Source organism: Narcine bancroftii, chromosome 2 (assembly GCF_036971445.1).
Source record: "Narcine bancroftii isolate sNarBan1 chromosome 2, sNarBan1.hap1, whole genome shotgun sequence".
Lineage (NCBI taxonomy): Eukaryota > Metazoa > Chordata > Chondrichthyes > Torpediniformes > Narcinidae > Narcine > Narcine bancroftii.
The window spans coordinates 330961929-330987766 of NC_091470.1; the positions used below are offsets into that span (position 1 = coordinate 330961929).

At 37.5% G+C, this 25838-nt stretch overlaps 1 long non-coding RNA gene across 2 annotated transcripts; it reads left to right on the forward strand.

The window, feature by feature from the left end:
* Positions 1-16: 16 nt before the first annotated feature.
* Positions 17-24944, forward strand: LOC138755670 (uncharacterized). Of its 2 annotated transcripts, none has more exons than XR_011352460.1 (3): positions 17-231; positions 17122-17291; positions 24267-24944. It is a non-coding gene; the product is annotated as an uncharacterized lncRNA (long non-coding RNA). The 2 variants fall into 2 exon arrangements; XR_011352461.1 differs by lacking the exon at positions 24267-24944 and adding an exon at positions 23439-23588.
* The last annotated feature ends 894 nt before the right edge of the window (positions 24945-25838 follow it).

Below are 25838 nucleotides of genomic sequence, written 5' to 3' on the forward strand. Positions count from 1 at the left end.
AGGCGAGGATGAAGGTAGCAGGAGGTGGTACATCCGGGATGTGAAGCTGCAGTGTGCAGTTTGCACAGTTTTTAATCATTGGGACGATGATAACATTAAAAATAGAAGAATGTTCCTTTGTTCGTAATAACAATCGAGAGGTTGACCTGCTGTGTTTTGAATATAGCTTTTATTAATATGATTCTGTTATTCTCAGGGATGGGGGCCAAGTGCAGAAATTTGCTGCCGATGGTGAGTGCATCTTGTGTGTATGTCTCCTATCATCAAAATAAAATGAAACAAATTCATATCTCAACAAAACCTCGGACACGCACGTTAACATCCTTAACGACTTCGTTCTCGTTGGGATGAGTTTGCACATTTAAAATTGGTGTAAAATCTGTGGTTTTTGTGGAGAAATACTTTGGATTCAACTGTGACAGTTTCCTCTTCTTGCCTCCAGAAGAAATTCTGCACAGACTTTGGCTTGTTGTTTGATATTTGCTCGTGTGTTTATGCTTTCAAATGATTCAGATCGAGACCAAAGTTTATTTTGATTCATTTGAAATGAAGGCATGAAGTGTGGGTATTTTATCTGGAGTTTCGCTTCATTGAATGAGGTAGTGACACTGCTTTTGAAAGTTACTGGATGAAATGTCTTAACTTATTTGGTTACTTTTAGAGTAAAATCAACATTGTATTTTACTTATGTTGACTTGACAGAACATTTCTAAGCACAAAAGGCACCATGGGACACGTCGAGAGAATGGGAAACTAATTGAATTGACTCTTAGCCATAAGCGTATTGAATAATGAATCAGTCTTGTTGTCTACAAGATTTGCCCCATCTTCTGTTTTTTTCTGTTTCTATAATTTGTTTTGCTAATGTTGAAATTTGTGGATTGAAATTCCCTTTCCAGGGATTTAAGTGAATGGGGAGAAGTTTTCTGGTGTAGTAGAGGAAATGGTGCTTTTTGTTGAATATGCAACAGTTAAATGTATCTTCTTGTTCAGATGGATTCAGAAAACTACAGGGTACCTTGTAGAAGACTTGAGAATTTATCATGATTTCCTTATTCAGATGTATCTCTCAACGAACATCTCAAAAATGAAATTTTAATTATTGCAAGGTTGTTTTGTATGTTGTGTACAAAGGTTGTGTACAAATTATGTTTTATTATATTTTAACCATGGCTAAATAATTTTTAAAAAGTTTGCTTGGATTGTGACAAGTACTATTTTAAATAAACGTTATGTCAAGTTGCTGGGAATGCTTTGTCAGCTGACAACATAACTGGAAAAAGAAATATTAATCCTACATTTCTTATTGCTCATGATGCTTGCCAAGAATTGTTCAACTTATTTATCCCTTTTCCATTTTTTTGTGCATGTTTGTATCTTTTTTCCTCTCATGTCTTCAGATTCTGTTGGTTTTGCTGTTTATTAGCATTTGGTTAATGTGATCATTTTGCACAAGAAAATTGCAGTTGCAGATTGAAAATCCTGGAAGCATGAGCCATTTTAACACTCTGTTTCAACAAACAGTTTATTGATTCACTTGTACCATCAAAAGGTGGTAATTTATGTACCATTTGTTGAGCTCCAAATAGGAGTATATTTGTAATATTTCATGTGTTTCTGGTCTCCTTGATGCAACATTATCTTTGAAGCTGGACAGCACAGAATAGAGGTTGAAGTTAGTTGTGAAAATTGAGAGGCTGCAGCAAAGAACAAAAACCACCATTCCTTTAAAGACAAGGCTTCACAATTGAGAATAAGTGGGGATTTTATTGAGAGCTGAGGCCACTGGCTCTAGTGGTGGGTATGGAAACCTAGAGGAAATAAATAGAAAGACATCATGTTTTAAATGTTTTTCCAATGTTCTAATTCGAGTTATGTTGAGAGTTGCTGTGCGAAGCTGACCAACCAGAAAGTTTTGAAGAACATTGCATTCTGGAATGACCTATCAGACGAGCATGAGAAGAGAACATTTTAGTGGGAAGAAATAGGTGGAATGTAACAACTAGCATTGATAATTTGGTGGTGGTCTCAATTTGGAATTGTATGTGGGAGCATTAGGCACTGGTCAAAGCAGTTGTGCTTCATATCTTGTCTGAATTCTCCTGTTTCAATGAGATGAGCAAGTAAGTATTGTGAAACCCAAAACTTACCCTGTTGGTCCAAGTCCCTCTGCACAACAGCATGCGGCAATCTTTCACTGATTCAATGATAATCTTAATTTACTATTTATTCTAGCGAAGTGGATATCTTTGCATTTGCTTCATCTGCCAGACTCTTGCCCATTCACTTACCCTCTCTCTCTATAACAAGGCACTGGTGAGATCTCACTTGGAGTACTACGTGTAGTTCTGGTTCCCTGCGATGGAAAGGATGCTGTTAAGTTGGAAAGTTAATGAAAAAAGATTCTCCAGTATTAAATCAAAGCTTGAGGATAAGCTAGGTCTTCCTTCCCTGGAGCACAGAAGGCTAAGGGATGATTTTCTAAATATATGCAAAATCATTTGGGAAATGAATCAAATTAATGCTCAGTTTTTTCCCCCCAAGGTAAAGGATTCTAGAATTCAAGGACATGGGTTTAAGGTAAAAGGAGAGATAGGTATTGGGCTATTCAGCCCATTGAGTCTGCTCTACCATTCAATCATGAGATGATCCATTTTCCCACTTAGTCCCACTGCCTGGCCTTCTCTCCAGGACCTTTGATTCCCTGGCTAATCAAGAACCTATCAATCTCTTTCTTTAATGCTCCCAACGACTTGGCCTCCACAACTTCCACAAATTTATCACCTTGTGACTGAAGAAATGTATCCAGAGTGGATACCCTTCAATCCTGAAGTTCTGCTGCCTTGTCCTGGACTCTCACACCATGGGAAACACCATCTACTCTGTCCATGCCTTTCAACATTTGAAATGTTTACATGTGATTCCCCCTTATTCTCCTAAATTCCAACGAGTGCAAGCCAAAAGGTGTCAAACACTGGCATGAAAACCCTTTCATTCCTAGAATTATCCTTGTGATCCACCTCTGATCTCTCTCCTATATCAGTGCATTCTTTCTAAAATGAGAAAGGCAAAACTTTACAATACTCTAAATGAAGTGTCATCAGTGCTTTATAAACATCATATTCCTGCTCTCGTATTCTATTCCTCTTGAAATGTATGCCAGCATTGCATTTGTCTTCTTCACTGCAGACTCAATCTGCAAGTTTACCTTCAGGCTATCCTGCACAATATCTCACAGGTCCCTTTGCATTTGGGTACTTTAAATTTTCTCACCATTTTCAAAATAGTCTGCCCATTTATTTCAAGTTGTCTTCCTTATTAAATGTCCCTAAAAATGACTTCCTCCCTTATTTCAGCTAATCAATTTATTGATATTAATACAGTATATCGGGAATATTATCTAGAAATATTTGCTAAGCCTGTTGTCAACCATGTTGCAAAGGGTAATAAAAAATTTTTTGTGCTCCTTGTTCAGGCAGAGAAAATAAGGAGCTCATTGTTGCAAACTGACAATTGGCCTGTGATAGTCTTCCATATAAAATTTGGTCCCTTTGAAATAGGTTTTGCCTACCTCTTACTTGCCCGTCCCAGTATTCCTGGAGTTTGTATCCTTTTTAAAATGTTCCCATCTGCTGAAACAGCAATGTGGTAATTTAAAAAAAAAGCACTACCATTGTTAAATCAGTGTATAAGTTTTTGAAGACCGCTAAGAAAGATGTACAGGGCTTTCAGAGGTTTTTGGATGCTGTACCAGGAAACTTAGAAACATAGAAAAATAGGTGCAGGAGTAGATCATTTGGCCCTTCAAGCCTACACTGCTATTCAATATGATCATGGCTGTTCAGTACCTGCTTTCTCCCCATACCCCTTGATCCCCTTAGCCACAAGAGCCAAATCTAACCTACTCTTAAATATTGAGAAGGAACTGGCCTCAACTACTTCCTGTGGCAAAGAATTCCACAGATCCACCACCAGATGCATGAAATCCAGGGACATGCCAGGGACAAAAGGTGCTCTTGAATAGGAAACACTACTGAATTACATTGGGATATTTCAACAAAAACCAGTGTATTGTGTCTGAAGATGGGTCATAAGAATGTAGAAATGAGTTGAAATGTGAAGGAGTTCTAGTATAACGGATGATATGCGACTTTGCAATTGTGAAAATCATATATGGTCTCAACAACCAAGGAATATGCCACTGATCCAAGAATGATGGAGAGATTATTCGAAATAGAGACTGAGACCCAATAATTGGAACACTTAAAAGATTTGCTAAATAAACTGACTGCTTTTTTAAAATTTTTCACACCATAAACCACATTAACTATGATACATACTTTTTCCTTTTCAAATATATACAGTGCCATTTTCTTCCCCCCCCCCCCCTCCCATCCCACCCTCCCTACCTCTCCCCTCCCGTCCATTTAAAGTACAAAATCTAGGATATATTAAACCAGTCAAACAATGTTGTCATTCAATAAAAATAAACAAGAAATTCCAGAGTCAATTCTTTTCATTTCCTTCTCCTTTTGTTAATTTAGGTAGTGAATGTCCCCGGTAGGTTTTCGCTATTGTGTTTCATGTAAGGCTCCCATATTTGTTCAAATATTTCAATATTATTTCTTAAACTATATGTTATTTTTTCTAATGGAATACATTTATTCATTTCTATATACCATTGTTGTATTTTCAAATTATCTTCCAATTTCCAGGTTGACATAATACATTTTTTTGCTACGGCTAGAGCTATCTTAACAAAAGTTTTTTGTGCATCATCCAAATCAATTCCAATTTCTTTGTTTTTTATGTTACTTAGGAGGAAGATCTCTGGATTCTTTGGTATATTGTTTTCTGTAATTTTATTTAATATTTGGTTTAGATCTTCCCAAAATTTTTCTACTTTCTCACATGTCCAGATTGCATGAATTGTTGTTCCCATTTCTTTTTTACATCGAAAACATCTATCAGATACTGTTGGGTCCCATTTATTTAACTTTTGAGGTGTAATGTATAGCCTGTGTATCCAGTTATATTGTATCATACGTAACCTCGTATTTATTGTATTTCTCATCGTTCCAGAACATAACTTCTCCCATGTTTCCTTTTTTATCTTTATATTTAAATCTTGTTCCCATTTTTGTTTAGTTTTACCATTTGTTTCCTCATTCTCCTTTTCTTGCAGTTTAATATACATATTTGTTATAAATCTTTTGATTATCATTGTATCTGTAATCACATATTCAAAGTTACTTCCCTCTGGTAAACTCAGACTGCTTCCTAATTTGTCCTTCAAGTAGGATCTCAATTGGTAATATGCCAGCACTTTATCTTGAGTTATATTGTATTTATCTTTCATTTGTTCAAAGGATAATAATCTATTTCCTGAAAAACAATTTTCTATTCTTTTGATCCCTTTTTTCTCCCATTCTCTAAAGGAAAGGTTATCTATTGTAAAAGGGAGTAACTTATTTTGCGTCAATATTAGTTTTGGTAATTGATAATTTGTTTTATTTCTTTCTACATGAATCTTCTTCCAAATATTGAGTAGATGATGTAATACTGGAGAACTTCTATGTTGTACCAATTTTTCATCCCATTTATATAATATGTGTTCAGGTATCTTTTCCCCTATTTTATCTAATTCTAATCTAGTCCAATCTGGCTTCTCCCTTGTTTGATAAAAATCTGATAGGTATCTTAATTGTGCAGCTCTATAATAATTTTTAAAGTTTGGCAGTTGTAAGCCTCCTTGTTTATACCATTCTGTTAATTTATCTAGTGCTATCCTCGGTTTCCCCCCTTTCCATAAAAATTTCCTTATTATTTTCTTTAACTCCTTGAAGAATTTCTCTGTCAGGTGTATTGGCAATGCCTGAAATAGGTATAATATCCTTGGAAAAATGTTCATTTTAATACAGTTTATCCTTCCTATTAGTGTTAGTGGTAAATCTTTCCAATGCTCTAAATCGACCTGTAATTTTTTCATTAGTGGATAATAATTGAGTTTATATAGTTGGCCGAGATTTTTATTTATTTGTATACCTAGGTATCTTATTGCTTGCATTTGCCAACTGAATGGTGATTCCTTCTTAAATTTTGAGAAATCCGCATTATTCATAGGCATTGCTTCACTTTTATTTACGTTAATCTTGTAACCCGACTCTTCTCCATATTCCTTCAATTTCTTATATAATTCTTTTATTGATAGTTCTGGTTCTGTTAAGTATACTATAACATCATCTGCAATAAACTGATTTTATATTCCTTGTCTTTTATTTTTATCCCTTTTATATTATTTTCTGTTCTTATCAATTCTGCTAGTGGTTCTATAGCTAACGCGCACAATAAAGGTGATAGTGGGCATCCCTGCCATGTTGACCTGCTTAAGTTAAATTGCTTTGATACATATCCATTTACTGTCACTTTTGCCAATGGTCCCTTATATAATGCTTTAATCCAATTAATATACTTCTCTGGTAAACTGAATTTTTGCAATACTTTGAATAAATAATTCCATTCTACTCTGTCAAATGCCTTCTCTGTGTCTAAACCAACTGCTACTGTTGGCGCTTTACTCTCTTCTACTGCATGGATTAAGTTAATAAATTTACAAATATTGTCTGTTGTGCGTCCTCTTTTAATAAATCCAGTTTGGTCTAGATTCACCACCCTCGTCACATACTCCGCTAATCCGTTTGCTAATAGTTTAGCTATTATCTTATAATCTGTGTTAAGTAAAGATATTGGTCTATATGACGCTGGTGCGAGTGGATCCTTCCCCTGCTTCAGTATCACTGCAACTATCGCTGTTTTACATGAATCTGGTAAGCCCTGTGTTTTATCAATCTGGTTGATTACTTCCAGGAGGGGAGGAATTAATAAATCTTTAAATGTTTTATAGAATTCTATTGGGAATCCATCCTCTCCTGGTGTTTTATTATTTGGTAATTTTTTTATTATCTCTTGTATTTCTACCACTCCAAATGGTTCTGTTAATTTATTTTGTTCCTCTATTTGTAGTTTTGGTAGTTCAATTTTAGTTAGAAATTCATCTATTTTCCCTTCTTTCCCTTCATTTTCAGTTTGGTATAATTGTTCATAGAATTCTCTAAAGTTTTCCTTGATCTCCTTTGGATTATATGTGATTTGTTTGTCTTTTTTCCTTGATGCCAATACCATTTTCTTAGCTTGTTCTGTCTTAAGCTGCCATGCTAGAATTTTGTGCGTTTTTTCCCCTAGTTCATAATATTTCTGTTTGTTCTTCATTATATTCTTCTCCGCCTTGTATGTTTGTAGTGTTTCATATTTTATTTTTTTATCTGCCAATTCTCTTCTTTTAGTTGTATCTTCCTTCATTGCTAATTCTTTTTCTATATTTACTATTTCCCTTTCCAACTGCTCTGTTTCCTGATTATAGTCCTTCTTCATCTTGGTTACATAACTTATTATTTGCCCTCTAATGAACGCTTTAATTGCATCCCATAGTATAAACTTATCTTTCACTGATTCCGTGTTTATTTCAAAATACATTTTAATTTGTCTTTCAATGAATTCTCTAAAATCCTGCCTTTTGAGTAACATGGAGTTTAATCTCCATCTATACATTCTTGGAGGGATGTCCTCTAACTTTATTGTCAATATTAAGGGTGAATGGTCCGATAATATTCTAGCTTTATATTCTGTTTTTCTTACTCTATCTTGCATACGAGCTGATACCAAAAATAGGTCTATTCTTGAGTATGTTTTATGTCTAGCCGAGTAATATGAATATTCCTTTTCCTTTGGGTGTTGTTTTCTCCATATATACAAAAGTTGCATTTCTTCCATCGATTTAATTATAAATTTGGTTACTTTGTTCTTTCTGTTAATTTTTTTCCCAGTTTTGTCCATATTTGAATCCAAATTCAGGTTGAAATCCCTTCCTACTAATATGTTCCCTTGCGTATCTGGTATCTTAAAAAAAAATCTTGCATAAACTTTTGATCTTCTTCGTTAGGTGAATATACATTGAGTAGATTCCAAAACTCCGAATATATCTGACATTTTATCATTACATATCTCCCTGCTGGATCTATTATTTCCTCTTCTATTTTTATTGGCACATTTTTACTAATTAATATAGCTACTCCTCTTGCTTTTGAATTATACGACGCTGCTGTTACGTGTCCTACCCAATCTCTGTTTAATTTCTTGTGCTCCAATTCAGTTCAATGTGTTTCTTGCACAAATGCTATATCAATTTTTTCTTTTTTCAGTAAATTTAGCAGTTTCTTCCTTTTAATTTGGTTATGTATTCCGTTAATATTTAAAGTCATATAGTTCAGCGTAGCCATTTTATACTTTGTTTATCTTCCCTTTCCGTTTCTCCATCATTACCTTTCCTTCTTATCCATTTCTGCTTTCTTGTTTTGAACACTTTATAAGACAACGTTTCTAAAACATCAAACATTTTCCCTGTTCTCCTATTTAAAACTTCTTTAACCCCAATCTCCCCTCCCCCTCCTGAGTTGTCCTTTATCCCTTGTCGGACAACCACATCTCCCCTCTCCATTTGGATTTGCGAATTCACTCGCAAACGTCAGCTGATTTTGCAGTGACCGTAACTCCTCCCCACCCAGCCCCCCCCCAGAAAAGATTTCAATTTTCATATGTAACAAAGGTCACTCTTTTAATTCCCTCCTTATTCCCTCTATTCCATTTCCCTCCCTTATTAATTCTTGTCTATACTCTGTATATTTTCCTCTAAATACGGATACGTTCATGTATGCACACTATATATATATACACACATATACCCCTTTACACACATACATATAGATCGTGATCATTTTTACTCTTATTACATGTCTTCATCTCTCTGCTTGTTTTGTAGTTGTTCTGCAAATTTCCTTGCTTACTCTGGATCCGAGAATAGTCTGTTTGTTGCCCTGGAATAATTATTTTAAGTACCGCTGGGTACCTTAACATAAACTTATATCCTTTTTTCCATAAGATCGTTTTCGCTGTATTGAACTCCTTCCTCTTCTTCAGGAGTTCAAAACTTATGTCTGGATAGAAAATTTTTTTTTGACCTTTATATTCCAGTGGCTTTTTGTCCTCTCTTACTTTCTTCATTGCTTTCTCCAATATATTTTCTCTTGTTGTATATCTTAAGAATTTTACTAAAATGGATCTTGGTTTTTGCTGCGGTTGTGGTTTCGGGGCTAAAGTTCTATGTGCCCTCTCTATTTCCATTTCTTCCTGTAATTCTGGTCTTCCCAGGACCCTGGGGATCCAATCTTTTATAAATTCTCTCATATTCTTGCCTTCTTCATCTTCCTTAAGGCCCACAATCTTTATATTATTTCTTCTATTATAGTTTTCTATCATATCTATCTTCTGAGCTAACAGCTCCTGTGCTTCTTTAGCTTTTTTATTAGATTCTTCTAATTTCTCTTTTAAGTCTTTTACTTCCATATATACAAATGTTTCTCGTTTTTCCATATTTTCCACTCTTTTTGCCAATTCTGATATGGCCACTTCCATTTTATTCATTCTTTCTTCTGCATTCTTAATTCTTCTTTTTATCTCATCAAATTCTTGTAATTGCCATTCTTTCACTGATTCCATACATTCTTTAAAAAAAGCTACATCCATTGTCTTGCTTTTCTCTTCTTCTTCCACTTCTTTCTGTTCTTCTTCTTCTTCCTCTGGGTTGACCATCTGTTGTTTCCTTGTTTTCTTTTTACCCTCTTATTTCTTGTTGTCGTTATTGTCTGTGTTCTGCACCTGCTGCTGTGCTGCTGGTGTCTCTCTCAGCTGTGGAGATCGACTCCGCAGCTGGTCCCCCCTCCCGTCAGTATGTTTTTTTTCATGCGCGGTTGCGCACTTTTACTCGGCTCTGCGAGCCATTTTTGTAGTCCCGAGCCCGGGACCTCCACTGACCTGTGGGAGCGGGCCTCTCTCCGCGGCGGGCCTCTTCGGACAGGTAAGGCCTTCACCTTCTTCTGACGTCTTTCCTTCTTCTTTTCTTCCCTTTGTTTTTGGTTTTTTTTTCTTCGCTGCCATTTTCTTCACTCTTTTACTTTCACTTTGTTTTGGTTTTTAAGTTTGTGCCTTTGCTTTTTCTCTATCTTTTTTTTTAACTTTTCTGGAGAGGGCTGGAGTTCCCCTACCGGCCACTACTCCATCACGTGACTCCTCTCTAAACTGACTGCTTTTGAAGACAACCCATAGCACACCAGCTGTTAAAATCCTGGAAATACCCCAGGGGATGAAAACATTGTCCAATCATTAAACAACAGGTCCTTGAGAGCAGATGAAATCTTTGTTTAAGTACTAAAGCATGTACTTGAGGTGAAAATTCACAGTCTCTCTTTTTTGATCTGGGAAGAAACAATTGTGCTAAGAGACCAGTGCTGCGGTTGTGACCTTTCACAAAAGATGATGAGTGAGATTGCAGTAATTCCAGAGTAACCTTATCCTTTCAGATTTGGGAAAAGTCATCACATGGATAATTTTCAATCATTCTGACCAAACAGCTCCTCTCATGAGTAAGGAGCACCAGATATCTTGGTGAGAACGAGAACTGATAAATTCCAAGGGTCTGATAATCTATATTGCAGAATTTAGAAAAATATGGCTATTATCAGTGCTTGATCCATGCTATTTTGGAATTGTTCATTTGGATTGGAGCAATTATTACACTACTAAATAAGGAGGAGGAGTGAGAGAAATGGGAAATTGTGATCTGTTTGTTTAAGTGGTGGGAAAGATGCCAGATTAAGTGATGAATTGTGTTTAATAACAGAACATCTTGAAAAGAATAAAAGCATTGAATGGAGGTGGCATGGATTTATGAAAATGTTAGATTTTTTTTGAAGTACCGATATACCAAGTTAAATAAAATAAAAAAGAACCTGTGGGAGTGGTTTATTTGGATTTTCAGGTGTTCAATCAGCTCAAAAACAAGAGGCTTATGTCCATAATTGGGAATAATATACTGTAACATACTGAAAATTAGTTATTGGATGCAAATTGAAATTTGGGGATTAAGTATTACTGAAATTCATTGGCCAAAGCTAATTGGGTACTGCAGTGATTTCATTTCACTTGACAATTTGAGTTGAGGGTCTAAATTTATTTATTTTAGTTTGCAACTGAATGTTATCCAGGCCCTTTTGGGCTTTGTGAATGTTGACCAGCTGAATTGCTGGGAACAAATCAGCAGATCGAATATAATGTGAAAAAGGTGAGGTGATCCATTTGGTATACACAATAAAAGCAGTGGTTTTTTTAAAAAAAAAAGTTGAATGATGGATATTCATGTTGTTCAAAGGCACAGATTTGTGTCCAAATGCTGAAATCCAGTCTAGGTGCAGTGAGATGATAAGGAAACTGATTTGTAGCACTTTATGAGAGGATTTGAGTACAGGAGTACAAATACCAAGAAATGCTGGAATTGTGTCATGCTTGATGTAACAGCATCTGTGGTATTGTTTTGGTCTTATTTACCATGTTGGGAACAACGTGAAGCTTGATGAGTGGTTCCAGAAGCAGCTGGTTTACTGTTGGGTAAATATTCAGTTGGCTGGGGCAGTAATTCTGAAGTATGGCAGAATAAGGGTGATCTCATTGAAGCGTTCATCAGTGTTACAAGGTTTGACAGGCTAGATGCTGGGAGGATGTTTCCCTTGGTTAAAGTGTTCAACCAGGGGGTCCCAATCTTTAAAATAGGCCATTTAAGACTGAAGGCATCATTTTTACACGGAGAATGGTAAACATTGGGAGTCCAAAACCCCAGCATGTATGAGAATGTGGCAGTTGACTGGATTCAAAATGATGGATAGATTTTAGGCTCAAAAGTTGAGGTTAATTTTCAGAGTGCAAACATGACATCACGTACAACCCTGAGATTCTTTTTCTTGCAAGTGCCTTCCTGGTTTTCGCTCATACTTGTAAGGCTTGACCCAAAACGACAGTTATACATCTTGACCTCCTGTGGATACTGCAAGACCTGCTGAGCTCCTCTGGCATTTTTAGGTTTTGACTGCAATGGCAGCATCCACAGACTTGTGCGTTTCAAATGCATCCTGCCCTTGAGCAGTTTTATTCCTAGCATTGATTGTATATGTCCAAGCAGCTTGTTAGATAACTTGAGTTAGCTATGTATTTTTTAAATTAAATATCAGGATTGTTTTTTTTTAATGTTCCAACTGAGGTACTTTGAGAAAATTAGAGGGGGCTGAAGTTGTACTTTAGAAATAGAGGGTTGACAGTCTGATATTTTGTCCTTGAGTGTGTTCATTCTGTATAATGGCACATGATGGGGACTAAGATGAGCAAATGTTGTGTGAGGTCACCATGATGTAAGTAGGTGCTCTGTGAGTTATTGGGAAACTGTCCAGATGGCCCAAGTTGTAGACATTATTTTTGCAAAAATTTATTTGCATTCCAGCAAAAGATTTTTTTGATCAGGAAGCAATGCCATAGGACTTTTTCATTTTTATTAAATTTTGCAAATGACTTCTATTTTGGTAGTGTCATGGGTTTAAAAATTCAGATGAAACAACATTATCAGAAAAAAATGAGAACAATATTTAAGGTGACTTGTTTAAAATTTTTAAAAAAAATTATTAAAGTTGTCTTCCACAACTTCAGTTTTATTGACATAAAATAGGCTTCAGTGTGGATCTCCAGAACTGCTCATGTGCAATTCAAAGGTTTACCAATCAGTGCTCAGCTGTTGCAGCACCTTAATAATTAAAAATGTCATCGCCTGTGCGTCTCAGAGTAGACTGCATCCCAGAATCAAGCAATTCATTAGATTGATACAAATTATGTCCAAGGCTATGATTCTTGAGACAGTTGCTATCGTGTCTTTTTATTCTATTAAGGAAAATCCTTGCTGAATTCCCCTTTTAGTCAACCTGGAAAATGTTGAGTAGTGAGAATAACTCCTGTATTGTTCTTTGTGTTCTTCATGAATTGTTGATCAATTGATTGAATATTATTTAAGTCGTGAAAAATTGCAGCATGGTGTGCGCAGAGGGAGCTGTGAGGGCTTGAAGATGACTCACAAGAAGTCACTTTTCAGATGCTGCATGTAATCAAGAAAGCAAATAGGATGTTGTCCTTTATTGCCAGAGGAATTGAATTTCAGAGCAGAGCAGGTTATGCAATAACTGTGCAAAGTACGATTAAGGTTTCATTTTGAGTATTGGGTGCAATTCTCAACTTGTTTGAAAAAGGATACACTGGCTTTGGAGATGGCGCAGTGGAGGTTTATCCAGTTGATTCTGGAAACAAGGGGATTAGCTAACAAGCCAAGACTGAGTCACTTGGGACTGTGCTCCTTGGAGTTGAGAAGGATGAGGGGTTATTTTGGAGAAATGTATAAAATTACATAAGGAATAGTTAATATAGAAGTCGGGTGGTAATTTGCATGGTAGATGATAATTAGAAGTAAGAGTCATGACATCAAGATTAGTGGGAGGATATTTAAGACCAATCAGGAGAAACTACTACTCCCAAAGAGTAATGAATCTGTGGAATTCTGTTAATTCTGAACAGGAGAGACTGTTAAATGAATTTACGGCATAGGTTTTAAAAGAACAAGGATTTGGGGAAATCGGTTGGTAAGTGGAGCTCAGGCCATGACCTGATTGTTAAATGGTTGAGTGGGCTTGGCATGGCACATGCCTTAATCCTTCTCCTTTCTGTTTTTCAGTAGATTTGTGTAAATTTCAGCAAAGAGCCAATAAATTGTGAAGGAAATGGAAAAGTAGAATAATGAGATAAAATGGAAGAAAACAGACAAATAAAAGTTTTTTTTTCTTCATTTATAGTCATGGATATGAAGGCAGGAACAAATTTTCTGGGGAACAGGGAAATGGCAGAAAGTTCAAATCTTTGTATGTCATAAAGGAAGAAGATACAGAAAATATGCTGGAAGTTGTGAGGGACAGGTATGGAATACATGTGCAGCTGAAAGTTATTAGCATTGGAAAATATCAATGGGGCTTGGAAGTTGTTAAGCCCTGAAAACTAATTATCTGGATCTCAAGATTTTGAAGATGGTGGATGCATTGATATCACTTTCCTTGGTTTGTAAGGTTGATAAACAGTGATGGTTCACTGAACAGTCACAAATACCCACTGTTTAAGAAAGAAGGGATGACCAGTTAACTTGATAGCAGCAGTGGGAAAATGTTATCATTTATTAAGCACTTAAACAGTATTAGATTTAAAAAAAAAATTGAAATGGACAAAATCAAAACTTTAAATAGATTAAACTGGGAATTATGTGCCAGTTAGGAATAATAGTTGGTTAGAAAACCATGTAGGGGTGAATTTGCCTTGGAATGCTGTGACTGGCAGGATGTTGCAGGGATGTTTTTCTTTTTTTTCAGTGATTTAGATGAGAGCCAAGTCTCAGATCTAAGAATGTTGCTGAGCATAAACTGGGTGGCAATCTAGGTTGTGAGATGGATGCAGAATGACTTGGAGAAAAATAAGCAGGTGAAATAAGTGGTGTTGATGTAGTTGAATTTGTTGGGAGACAATGTGATCACACACCTGATAGGAGAAATGGAAAAGTAACTTTTCTTGAGTGATAAGATTAGTGTTCACAATAATGTAGGTATTCTTGTAGTCGGATACTTGTAAGTTTATATAGATCTGGAAAGTAATTTGGTCGGCAAGTGGCAACGAAGTAAAAACATTTAATGCCAATTAGGGCCCAATTGAACAGCATTTGGAGTATTCTGCGCAAGTGTTGGGAGGATAAAGTTGATGCAATGATGGTTCACAGATTAATTCCTGGGATGTTGGGTTTCTCTCCTTGGGAGAGAGAAAACAGACTGGACCATTGTAATCTTGAACTAAAAAGAATGATGGGTGACCTTCCAGGCCTTAAATGCAAAGATGATGTTACACCCTTGGGTACCATGTTCAGAATCAGGATAAAGCACTTAAACTAGGGTCATCCACATCAGCCTAATCTTGCTCTTTTCTCGTTGTTACCTTCAGGCTGAAGATGTAGAAACTTGGTGATTTGTTTCTATAGGGTTCAAAAAAATTTCAATATTTGTCAGACTTTTGAACCTTAACTAACTAAAACATTACTGCAGTTCCAAAGATCTGCCTGCACTATTTAATAACACTCAATGCATCTATGAATATTTATCCTTTTATGATTTTTAAAAATATATATCTCACATTGTGGTTTAAGTTGTAAAGTGCTTAATTGTGTGTATTACAGACCTTTACAGTTGCAGAAAAAAAGAATTTTGAAGCTTTTTAACTTGACTTTTGTGATAATTTCTTCTCTATTGAGGATTGATGAGAAAATCTTCACTTTAAGGGTGGCAAATCTTAGGAATCTGTACAAGCCAATGTTGCTTTGCATTTTTAAAACAGAGTTTCAGGAAATTAAGAGACTGAATTGGAATGAGAAAATGGCATTGTAGAAAAAGATGAAATGGGATATTGTTGAAAGGTGAAATGGTCAAAGATTGACTGCTTATTTGTGTGGGCTGATCTAATGACGAAACATAGTCGATGACCAAAAACATTTCTCCTTCCATGAATACTACCTGATGTGCTGAGTGTTTTCAGCATTCTGTTATTTTTTGCTTTATATTTCCACCATCTCTTGATTTATTTTTAAATAGACTGCAGTGAAGTCATAGGCTATTCAATGATACATGGACCCTTAGTGAGCTGATGGGAGGAGGGTTGTTGGAAAGCCTCAACAGACACCAAATCCTTTGCTGCTTATCATTGATTAAAGAATACTGAGAGTACTTATCCAGTTGAACTTAAAGACCACAAATTTCTTTTATTTTAATCATTTGTGTCTGCAGACTTTGTGTTTTACTCCTGCACTTAGACCAGTTTATTCTAGTTTAACAAGGACAGGATTCCCCTTGCCTTCACCTACCACCCAACCAGCCTCTGCATCTAGCATATCATCCTCTGTTATTTCCATTACCTACTACATGATCCAGACACATCTTCCCTTCTCTGCCTTCTGCACGGACCGCTCTCTCTGTGACTCCCTCATCCACTCCTCCCTTCCCACCATTCACTACCTTGGTACCTACCCTGTGACTGTAGGAGATGCTGCACTTGTGCCCACAGCTCCTCCCCCACCATCATTTGGGGTGCCAGTCCTTTCAAGTGAAGCACCACACTTGCGAACTTGCCAGGGTCATCAATGTATTGGGTGCTCCCGTTGTAGCCTCTGCTTCATTGGAGAGGTCACTTCATTGAATTCCTTGGCTCTGTTCCCCGCAATAGTGGGGATTTCCCATTTTAAATCCCTGACCCTTGCCAACATGCCTATACATGGTTTTATGTGCTGACAGACTGAGACCATCTGTAAATTTGAGGAACAACACCTCTTATCCTGTCTGGAGGTCCTTCAACCAGATAAAATTAACATCCACTCTCTTCTCTCTGCCCCCCCCCCCCCATCTATCCCTTGCTCTGTCTCTCTCACTTCCCTTTTCCCTCTATCTCCTTCCCCCCAGCTGCACATTCTCAGAGCAAATCCACCCCTCCCCCAATCAATTCTCACCTTTCCCAGTCTTCCTAGCCATGTCCAATTAACAGCTTTTGTCTATTGGTCTGTGCTCCTCCCCCCTGCTATTTCCATTGCCTTGAAGAGGGGCTCAGGGCCCAAATGTCAGTTGTGTATCTTTTCCTCCTGTGAAGGGAGCAAAATTACAAGGTTCCTTCTGCAAACTTTTATGAATCACTCGATTTGCATGAATAGTAAAGGTACAAGTTCTATAATTGTCACATAATACTACATTTAGAATGTAACATACATGAAATTCTTTAATTTTGTCTACTGTAAGGAAGTCAGAGTTGCCACATTGTCCAGTACCCCACAGAAATGAGGCCCCAGCGAGAAATGAACTCTCTACTCTTAGTTTACAAGACCAGTGTTCTAACCACTGAACTACCAGAACCAGTAATAAGGACCTTTGAACAATGGGACATTTGAACATTCAAAGCAAGGGTTCTTTTCCTCCACAAGATGTGATAAACAGCATGGGTACTCATTTTAGAAAATTTAGTTAATCTTATTAAAGTAGTGTTTTTGTTCTAAAAACTTTTTTCCTCTTGCAGAATGAAATGTGGGCAGTATTTGGTGGGAACATGAATTCCCAGAAAATGCTGTCTTCCTGCATATGGCTTTCAAATATTTATATGCACATGGGCTAGCAGCATGGAGATGGGATCTGTTTGAACAAAGCAACTGCACAACAACATTCCTAATTTAATGGTGCAAGAAGAAGGTAAGCTATTTGTGTGAAGAATCGTATTTACATTGAGTTTTATAGCTCTCTGGAAAGACCAAGAAAGAAAAGATTGTAGTTTATACACCATGCTGGTGCTGCCGGAAAGTTGTTGTCTTTTACTTGAAGCTGTTTGTGGCAGTAATTATACAGATTGCATTGGTGCAAGCATTTTGAGCATTATAAAATTTGTCTACTTTCTTGACAGAAGTCCAGAGCACTATTGATATTAATTAAGGGTAGCATTTGGTCTGGCAATTGTCTTAATTTGAGAGTAGAAGTTAAATAAGAATTATGTTGAATCTTGTTCTCATTTGGATCGGGATCAGTTTAATTTTATTGACGTGGTGTTTGTTTTCACGTGTTGACATTTTAATATCTCCCTTGCTTAAAACTCCTGAGATATCCTATTTTTGAACATGATTGTTTTGAGGATTATTTCACATTGTTGTTCAAATGTCCTACTGTCACAGAAAATTTACCCAGGGAGGTTATTATTTGTGCCAGTTCCATCTTCCAGTACATCTGTTTGGGTCACAGCACCTCACTGCAACTTGCATGTGGGGAGGATTTCTGCCTCAATGACCCAGTCAAAAACTAGTTTTGGACCTCTTTCACTTCTGGTTGGGGTAGGGGAGGTGGGGGGGAAGACAAGCAAAAAAATTGGAGAGCATATGGACTTTGACTCCTGAACTAAATCAATTGTACTTGCCGACTTTATCTTAACCCTGGAAAGTTGATATATTTTTAAATTAAATATATCTTGAATTCCCTCTGTTTAATAGTCTTTCAACACAGTGACAATTTTCCAGGGCTTAACATCTTGATCAATTTCCCCTGTAATCTTTGCAATGCCTTGATTTTTTTCATGTGATGTGGTGACCAGAAATTTGTGCAGTGACAAACATGTGGTGTGAACAGTTTCTGCATAAAATCTCAGATGATGTATTCCTGATTTATTCTACTGCCATTTTTAAAAAATCTTTGTCTTTGTCTCTTTGTTCACACCATTAAATAATTTGTACATTCTAAATATTCTTGAATCAGAGTCCCCCAAATGCATCATCTTGTCTTTCTTTGGATTAGATTCAATTTATAGTTTTTTGCTTCAGTAAATAAGTCATCTTTACCTTTCTGCAGTGTGAAACTTTTTCTATGCATGTGAATCACAACGGCAATGGTTCCAGGATTTGATTTCAGTAATCATGGAATGGCAATCCATGTCTAAGTTGAGATGGTATACCACTTGGAAATGGGTTGTCAAGTGCTGGTGTTCCCAAGCAAATGTTGCTTTTATTTCACAGTGCAAATTGTGGTTCAAGAGCTACTGTTGAATTAGCCATTGGCACTTTGCTGCGATGTGTTCCAAAGCGCCTTTGGAAGACTACACTAAAGAGTCTAGAAAAACAACCAACTGAAAAACCTCAAAGATTAGCGTATTCAGAGCCGTTGTCATACCCACACTCCTGTTCAGCTCCGAATCATGGGTCCTTTACCGGCATCACCTACGGCTCCTAGAACGCTTCCACCAGCGTTGTCTCCGCTCCATCCTCAACATTCATTGGAGTGATTTCATCTCCAACATCGAAGTATTCGAGATGGTAGAGGCCAACAGCATCGAATCCACGCTGCTGAAGATCCAACTGCGCTGGGTTGGTCACGTCTCCAGAATGGAGGACCATTGCCTTCCCAAGATCGTGTTATATGGCGAGCTCTCCACTGGCCACCGAGACAGAGGTGCACCAAAGAAGAGGTACAAGGACTGCCTAAAGAAAGCTCTTGGTGCCTGCCACATTGACCATCGCCAGTGGGCTGATATCGCCTCAAACCGTGCATCTTTGCGCTTCACAGTTCGGCGGGCAGCAACCTCCTTTGAAGAAGACAGCAGAGCCCACCTCACTGTCAAAAGACAAAGGAGGAAAAACCCAACACCCAACCCCAACGAACCAATTTTCCCTTGCAACCGCTGCAACCGTGTCTGCCTGTCCCGCATCGGACTTGTCAGCCACAAACGAGCCTGCAGCTGACGTGGCCATTACCCCTCCATAAATCTTCATCCACGAAGCCAAGCCAAAGAAAAAGAGAAGTTGAGTGCTGATTATGGAGGGAAGGCATGCTTTTTTTTTCTTGTGTTGATGGTCTGCTAGGCAAGGTGAATTCTGCATGCCTGACATAAAATGAATGGCAAAGTTTACGTTATATTTGTACATTTTGTCTTGATTCACTTGAAACTGTGGATTGAAATGGTACCTGATTGTGTGGTTTTATTGTAAATAATTTGGCTGATGGCATGTTTCAGAGAGGAGATGAAATGAAACCAAATTGATGTTGGATTGGAGTTGTTTTTTGTGAAACAAACTTTGATTGACAAAGTTTTTGCTGATGTTTGAGTAATTCAACCATTAGATTTCAGATTTATTGTCAGATGACATGACATACAACCATGAGCTTTTTTTTCTTACGGGTAAGGCAGTATTAAAAAGATGTACTCAACGAACACATGTAAACAAAAAAATGTATACAAACTGCAATACAGATAGGGAAAAAATAATGTGCAAAGGTAAGAGTCCTAATATGAGTCCCTGATTGAGTCTGTTGTTAAGGAGTCTGATGGTTGAGGGGGAGCAGCTCTTCTGGAATCTGGTGGTATGAGTCTTGAGGCACCTCTATCTCTTTCCTGATGGCTGGGTGGTGTGGGTCCTTGATGATTGCTGCCGTTGATCTTCAACGGCAGCGTTCCCTGTAGATGTTCTCTGGTGGGGAGAGTTTTGACTGTGATGTACTGGACTGTGTCCACTACCTTTGCAGAGGTATTGGTGCCTCTATACCAGGCCATTTTTCACTGCACATCTATACAAGTTTGCCAAGGTTTCGGATGTCCTTACCAAACTTCAAACTCTCCTGTAGAGTCGCTGATGCGCTTTCTTCAGGATGACATTAGTATGACAGATCCAGGATCTGAAATGGCGATTCTTAGGATTTTAAATTTGCTCACCCTCTCCTATCTCTGATCTCCCAATGATCACTGGATCATACACTTTTGGTTTTCCCTTCCTAAAGTTCACAATCAGTTCCATGGTATTGGTGATATTAAGTGCAAGGTTATTGTTGTTAAACCATTTAGCCAAGTTTTCAGTCTCCCTCCTGTATGCTGTCTCATCATCCCTTTTTATACAACTTTCATCTGTAGGATTGTCAGCAAATTTGTAGATGGTGGTGGTATTGTAATGGGCCCCACAGACATGGGTGTAAAGGGAATAGAGCAGATGACTCAGTATGTAGTCATGCAGTGCTCTGGTATTGATGAAGATTGTGGAGGTGATGTTCTTACCATAAATCATTGTGGATTTGAGGTGAGGAAATCCAGGATCCATTTACGCAGTGTGTATTGAGGTCTGGGTCTTGGAGTTTGCTGATCAGTTTTGAGGGATGATGATGTTGAATGCTGAACTTCAATTGATAAAGAGCATCCTGATGTTTGTATCTTTGCTATAAAGGTGTTCCAACCGTTTGTAGAGCCAGTGAGATGGCATCTGCTGTAGGCTTGTTATTGTGGTAAACAAAATGAAATTGATCCATATCATTGTCCAGACAGAAGATGATGTGCTTCAACATTAACCTCACAAAATTGGTCAGTAGTCATTTAGGTAGATTACCACATTCTACTTGGGTATTGGTATGATAATGACATGTTTAAAATGGGTGGGCACTACTTCCTGCTGAAGTGAGATATTGAAGATATCAATTAATAGATTGGCAAATTGGTCATCACAGGTTTTGAGTACTTGGGTGAATACTCCATCTGGATTGGATGCTTTCCTTGGATTTATTCTCCAGAAGGCAGACTGCATGCCATCATCTTATATTGACAGTAGAGAATCATCAGGGGACATGGGGTGCACAGTGGTGGTTCTTTGTTCTGGTGGTCAAATTTGATGTAGAAACGCTTGTGTTCATCTGCACTGGATTTAGTTTTGTAGGAGGTTATGTCATTTCGGCCCTGCCACTGCTGTCCAGTATCCTTTGTTGTTTTCATTCTTGTACAGAATCTCCACTTCACCCAGGAGATGGCTTTTCATAAGCTTCAGTTCACATTTGTTGAGAGTTCAGATCATTTCTGCATTCTAATTTACAGCCATGGCATGTAAACTAATGACAGCCAATATTACACAAGATGCAAGATGAAATAGCAAATTGGATAGAAAATTGGTTTCATGGAAGAAAGCAGGGTGTAATGTGGAAAGTTTTTTTTTGGATTGGAGTGCCATGGGGTTTTGTCCTGGGCCCATTGTTATTTGTTATCTATATCAATAACTTTAATGAAAATGTACACAGCATGATTAGCAAGTTGGTGGATTACACCAAAGTGTGTGGTTTTGCAAATGGTGAGGGCAGTTGCAAAATATTGCAGTTAGATCTTGAACAATTGTGAGAGGAATGGTTGATGGAATTTAATACTGAGAAATGAGATGTTGCATTTTGGGAAGCAAAACCTGGGTAGGACCAACACAGTGAATGGTAAGGATCTGCAGAGTGTTGTAGAGCAGAGGGATCTAGGTGCACAGGTATCGAGTTCTTTGCAAGTGGTGTCGCAGATAGATTGGATGGTCAAAAAGGCTTTTGGCACATTGGCCTTCATCAGTCAGGTGGAGAGATTGGGAGGTTATCTAGCTGTTGTTGAAGATCACATTTGGAGTATTGTGAACAGTTTGGACACCATGGGCTATTGTCAATGTGGAGAGGATGCAGAGAAGATCTGAGAGAATATTGCCAGGAGAAGTGAACAATGGGGAAAGTTTGAATAAGCTAGTCCTTAATTCCTTGGAGCTCTTCACTAAGAGGGTGGTGGGGGTGTGGAATGAGCTTTTGGCCAAAGTGGGAGATGTGGGCTCTATTTTAATATCTAAGGAAATGTTGGATCGGTATATGGACGAGAAATGTTTGTGTAATGGGCTGGATGTGGGCCAATGGGACTAGATGGAAGAAGGTATTTGGCATGGACGACAAAGGCCAAGCTGGCCTAATTTTGTGCTGTAATGTTATATGGTTACAAAATCATGAGAGAAATAGATCAGGTGAATGCAGAGAATCATTTGAACAGTGTTGGGGGAATCAGTAATTCAAGGTTCTTAAGTTTAAGGTGAGTGGGAAGAGATGCAACAGGAACATGAGGGGCAACTTTTTATACACCAAGGATAGCAAGTGAATGGGATGCGCTGCTGGAGGAGGTGGTTGAGGCATGTACTATGTGCAATATTTAAGAAAAAAATTGGACAGATACACTTCAAGGGATATGGGTCTAAGTAGGGAATTGTGAGAGTGGGACATTTTAGTCAGCGTGGGCAAATTGGGCTGAAGCCCTATTTCTTTGCTATGTGACTGTTGCATGGTAATTTTGCTGGACTTCTAATCGAAAGAATGAGATTATAAAATATAATCATTACTAATGGCATTATTAATAGAAGTGACCATAACATTTTGGATTATTATAAAATTGAAGTCATTTGCAATTTGGTTTGGCCTCTAATTCCAGAACCACATCTTTTTTTACAAATTTTACACATGTCAATGATGCACAACGTTCCTGTAATTAATAAGAGTTCCAAGTATATATTTGGGTTGATCTTTTCCTTAAAGCCAGTTAAATTTCAAATCATTTGAATGGTTGCGTGCAAGTTGAATCTTCTCATTCTTGCTCCTCACTGGATGAATGCTCCCATGGCTGAGCCTGGTCAATGAGATCAATACAGTTTCCTTCCACTAGGTGGGGAGATAGACCATAGATTCATTCAGTGTCAGTCTTCTCACTTGTTTATTTAATAATGCTTAGACTTGGCTTTAATGTCATGAGGTCTGATAAAATATTACCAAATTAACTTCATCCCACACAAACATTTATATCTTTTCGTTCAGTTTTTTTGCAGCGTTAAATATAATTGATGCAGATAATTATACTGAACCAATCTACACCTTACATTTATTTATAATGCCTGTTATACATACAATCTTGACAAAGATCTGACCATCTTTCTCAACAACTGTGATATTGAGATCTATCTCCCATTTCTGTCTAAGATTAATAGTACCGGTTTGCAATAAAAAGTACAGTGCAGAAATAAATTTAACCTTAGTTTTACATCTCATTAGAAAACAGTCACAGTTGAGATAAGAAGGGATCTGAATATAAAAGGCTTCAAAGTTGGACAAGAAGAACACAAAATTAAGCTATTTTCCAGAAAAATATGGACAAAAGCAAGATAATGCCATTGACACATTTTGAATATGAAAGATACAGAAAAGGAAGTAAGTTTAAATGGAAGACTGATGGAATAAAATATCTTGGAATAACAACTGATAACAGTTTACAAAATCTGTATAAATTATGTTCCTCTTTTAGGGAAGATAGAAGACCTGCAGAAATAGACACTGAGTGGGAAGGGTTAATTGCATTTAAAATGAATGAAATGCCATGACTGCAGTATCTTTTTTTCAATTGCTGCCTATTCTGTTACCTAAACATATCTTGAAATTATTAAACAATCACATTAGACAGTTCCAATGAATAACAAGGTCCCAAGAATTGCACTGGAAAAACTGACATGGGATTACGGATTGGGAGGAGTTAGACTTCCAGATTTAAAAAAAACTATCTAGCTGCACAGGCTAGATTACTCACAGCATTCTTCATTGAAGACAGCCCCACCTTCCTTTCAGATGGGAATGCACTCAGTGGGGGAGGGGGAGGCAAAGGATTTTATCTATAAATAGAGTGTCAAATCTCTTTTTAAAAAAAATGATTAGAATATCAATAAAAGCACCACTGTGTAAAAATATTTTATTGACTAGAATGTTAAATTTGTGGTATGACAAAGGCATAGAATATATTAAAGACTGCTATACGGAAGGAACTCCTGTCCATCGAACAACTAAATCACAAATACGGAGTGACCAATTGTTTTCTTTTGTTTTCTCCAGTTTAGATCGTTGTTAAGAGAAAGATGGGGACCAACGGTGACCCCACCTTAAATTAGTGAAATGGAATGAATGGTCTGGATGTCTATACTCTCCAGAGTGAAAGTGCAAAACCAGGATTACAGAGATCAAGAGAAAGATGGGAGTTGGGTGTGGTGATTTCAAAAAAAAGCTGGACAGATTGGTGCAAGGACAGCATGACATCAATTATAAATGCAAGATATGGATTGGTTCAATGTAATTTTTAACACCAATTATATCTTGCCCCACAAAAATTACACAGATCAAAAGCAGAAATTTCAGAGATGTGTTTCAGATGTGGGACTGAGACAGGAACTTTTCTACATGCCATGTGGTCATGCATGAAGGTGAGGCCATTTTGGCAAGACATCACAGAAAAATTAAGCAGGATAACAGGAGTGGCCTTCCGGAGCTATATATATATCTACTAGGTAATTTTATGGAAATAAGCAACAAATCGACCAAATATCAAATCTCATTTATAAAAATAGCACTGGCAGTAGCAAACAAAAGTATTGCTATCATTTGGAAGTCCAACTCCCCTCTACATATCGCACAATGGACTGTGGAAATAAACAGCTGTATACCTATAGAAAAAAATCACATATCATTTTTTAAAAATGACACTTGTTGTAAAGGTCTGCCAGCCATACCTGGACCCCATAGGGGCTAAAAATACAATAAAAGAAAGACTCTGACTGTATATATGGAAAGGGTGAGGGAGGGAGGGATTGTTTTATTTTTGTTGGTAAGAAAAAGTTTAATACATTGATGTTGAGGATTTTAATACGTATATTTTTGAAAAAAAAAATTAAAAAAAAAATGTGATTGTATTAGAGTGGACAAGAGATTTGTCAGATTTTTGCCTGGAATGGAGATGTGCAGTTTAAAGGAGAGCTGGGTTTGTTTTTCATTGGAATGTGGGACGTTGAGATTGTTTATGAAGGGTATGGTTCATGTAGGTAGTCGATCTTTTTCACGGGTAGGATACCTGGCAGTGGGGGGGGGGGGGGGAGACATTTAAAGTAGATTGAGGGAAAGTTTTTAGTGCACTTGGGTTACATGGAATGAGTTATGAGAGGCAGATTTTAAAAATATTCCATCTAATCTCAGAATGCAATGGGAAGCTGGTCTCAATTCTTGTTCCTTGCTAGTTCCTCCAATTATTTTAGATTTTGGTTCAATTTATAGTCACAAGTACAAGATGCATTGAAAGAAACTATGCAAATCGAGAGGTATTTGAGATAACCGATCAAAATGATCTGGACTCTGGGCAGGTCCTGGCATGGCTCATTGTACAGAATGGAGATGGAAAACCTGGTTGGGTGGTGCTAGAACAGCAGTCTTGCTCTCACTGTCACCAAGATAAGGAGAGAGAGCCACTATGCACCTGTCTGCCTGATGGGAGGGAAGTGAGAGCATCTGAATCTTCAAATTACTGAGAGTTCATATTTCAGAATACCTTTTCCTGAGCCACCAGATTGAGGCAATCGTGTACAAAGCAGACAAACATCTCCACTTCCTCATGAGTCAGAGGGGATCAGGCATGTTGTC